Genomic DNA, 3,530 nt, shown 5'->3' on the forward strand with positions numbered 1-3,530 from the left:
CAAAAGAAATATATTTATACAAATAAAACCTTCAGATCTCAAAAAATTCTAACACAATTTTACCTCACTCTCTCAAAAAGCTCAATACAGTCTGCTAAGGATAATAAAATCTAGCTTCAAAAAATATATAAAATCCAAAACAAGGAGTAAACTAAAAACTGTGCATTTGTTCTCTATTCCCTTTACCATTTTTCAATCTGGAAACACTTCTAAATTTAGGAGTGAGCTATAATAAGGCATGGTCAGATGACTGCCTAGTTCTTGAACATTAATAAATACTTAATTCTAGCACAGATGAAATATTGCATTTGGAGAGGTGGGTAGTAGGCAGTGTAAAAAAATAAGTAGAATCAATAACTTTAACTTTCCTCATTGCTGTGGTTCTCTTTTATTTTTAAATCCCAGAACCTCAAGACTTCTAAAGACTGAACAAATTGCATTGTTTGTATATAACAAAAACTATAATTTTTCTAATACTTTAAGTTTAGGAAACCCAAAATATATTTAATCAAGCTTTTTCCTTTTAACCTTCTGGGTTTTAACTATTTTTAGTCCTAGAGCTGATGAATTTATATATCCTAAATTACATTTCTCAGCAAATGAACAGATATCATTTCATCTTATCTGCTAGTTATGATATAATGCTCCAATATATAAATATTATGTAAACCCAAACAGGTCAATTCAAACTTACTATTCCTAAAGACAATAACAGAAAATAATAACCTTCCATACTTTCGTGGATTTTGAATCTGAATGAAACAAAAATACAAAATTTAGGTGATATTTCTATTGCAATATACAGAATACAACTTCTCAAATATGTAAATTAACTTATGACTCAGTTTGCTGGGTGATGTTCTCATCATGACTCAAATGGATGCAACCACTTAAAAATGAATGACTTGGGAGGTTGCCATGAACTATGAAGCTATCTGAGTAAGCTGCTGGTATCTGGCCTATATTAAGGGTAAGAAATTTTTCCATCTAGTACATTTTGGAGGTAATCCCTCTATAACTGAATAGAAAAATGATAAATGGCTGGCATGGCTATACTGAATTCCCCCCCTCGAATACTGCATTTGTTCCATGGATTAGAACTATTCTAGATACTGTGGCATTTATTCTTTTGAGAATGACATCAGATGTCAAACACGCAGTACTTCCGGACAACCTTCCGATTTCAGTATATCTGGAGAAAAGCTACCTTATGGATGTCTGTAGAGGTTCCAGAGACAGGACTGATCACCACGTTTTAATCAAGATAAGCTGGAGGGGAAGTACAAATGCTTCTTCTACATAGAAATTGAGAAGACCTTATTCTCCAGGTTGCTCTTCTCTTACAGTCAAGGTGAAAAACTGCCTGTTCTAAAACACGACCATACCGTCAGCATTTTATAAAAAAAAAAAAAAAAGAAAGTTATTTGAAAAGTTATTTTTAAATCTTATGAACTTATTTCTATTTTTAGGAAAGTTGCCATCATCAGAGTCCCTAGGTATGAAATTATAATGGACATAGTTTGCCACTGTGGTTAATAGCTGTTAAATTTAAAAAAGAAAAATGTTCTACCTTTTCTTTCATTTTAATAAAAACAGACAAACAAAAAATCCTACAGGAGTGGTTCCAGATTTTGCTGCACGTTGGAATCACCAAGCAATCTTTTAAAAACACTGCTGCCTAGCTCTGACCACCAAACACTCATACTCCAATTTATTTGGGATGTAGTGCAAACCCAGAAAACAGAATTTCTAAAAGTTCCCTTGATGATTCAAATGTGAAAACACTGATGTAAAGGTATGAGATGCTGAGAGCCTCTTCCTCCATCCATGTCAAAAAAGGGCAAGAGATAGTCCCTACAAAGAACCACACCAGCAGATATAGGCCTGTTTATTTCAAAGACTAGAAGTGACTTTGATTTCAATAAATCAATACGCTTACAGTAAGTATGTTTGTGTACTGGCTTGCTTGTGAAGTCGCTCAGGCGTGTCCGACTCTCTACAACCCCACAGACTATAGATTGCCAGGCTCCTCCATCCATGGGATTTTCCAGGCAATAATACTGGAGTGGGTTGCCATTTCCTTCTCCATTGTGTATTGGAGAGAGAGAGAATTGTTAAATGCCAAAAATGTTAAAAGTTAAGATTTAAATAAAGTTTAGCAATCTCAAAGAGAAAGAACTTAATTTTTTTAATTGCAGATCATAATGGAAAGAATATTGTAAATGACAAGTCTCTTGATTTTTATATCAAAACATCCTTTATCATATATATTCAAGTAGGTTATTAAACAAAAAGTGATTCTATTTTGCTAATATATATAATCTGCCATTCTAGAAATGAAATATTAAAATAGATAGAAGAGGAAACAGGACATTACATGCTAGTAAAGTTAACACTATCACTAAGGCAATGTTTCTCAAACCTCAAGTCACTGTCAAATTTACTAGGTCATAACCAAAGTTTCTTTTCAACAAAGTTTAACATAAAAGAAAAAATATCAGAGTGTTGAATGTGGTAAAGTAAAAAGTTTTGTGAAACTTGTGTGAGTATTTATTTCTTACTGTGGTGATGGTTTAGTCGCCAAGTCACGTTGACTCTAGCGACTCCAAGGACGATGGCCCTCCAGGCTTCTCTGTCCATGGGATTTTCCAGGCAAGAATATTGGAGTGAGTTGCCATTTCCTACTGCAGGATATGTTCCCAATCCAGGGATGAAACCAGGGTCTCCTGAATTGCAGGCAGATTCTTTACCTACTGAGCCACCAGGGAAGACCCATTTAAACTGTGACTCACAGTTTAAAAACTGTAAAAGCCACTGCTCTAGAGATTGTTCTACTGTAGCTTAGAACATGTGAACTCAAACTGCATGGAAAATCAGAGGTCCACAAAAAAGCTAAATTCTTTATATAACTGGAAGATACAGATTTGCTTATAACTTCATTTTACAAATGAGGATACTGAAAATCATAAAAATAGAAGGTCTTGCGTCCGGTGTTTTCTAATGTACCTTAAAAGTCAGGTTCCTCCGAAACCTGAAACCTATATTTACAAAAAAAAATTTAAGGCAGGTATTTCACATACTAAATTGCCTTGGCAACAGCTACAGATTTTCAGTCATATTATGTGAACATTCCATTGATACGGTGATATTCACGCAAACTTTGTACTCAAACGCAAAGTATACTGTGTGCAAATTAAGTAATAATTTAAAGGCTCGACTCTAGTGCTCAGAGGTATAGAATTATTTTCATAGATAGGAGATTATTAAGTATTCAGGTTCCAATAAGAGATCCTCAAAAAAAGCACACAATTATGACACTATCTAGGACTGCAGGATGAAAGGACTGTCAGAAATTCCCACTCACTATTCTCAATTTTACGTTCTTGTTCTCTAGTTTCATTATGGTGTCATACACAGACACACAGAGACTAACACATTTATATTTTTAAAGATTACTGTAAAGAATCTGTAAAAAGAATTGAAAATGAAATTTAAAATCTGTGTAACTTTAAACTCTGGAGCAAAGAGTT

The sequence above is a fragment of the Bos javanicus genome, chromosome 2 (assembly GCF_032452875.1).
Source record: "Bos javanicus breed banteng chromosome 2, ARS-OSU_banteng_1.0, whole genome shotgun sequence".
NCBI lineage: Eukaryota > Metazoa > Chordata > Mammalia > Artiodactyla > Bovidae > Bos > Bos javanicus.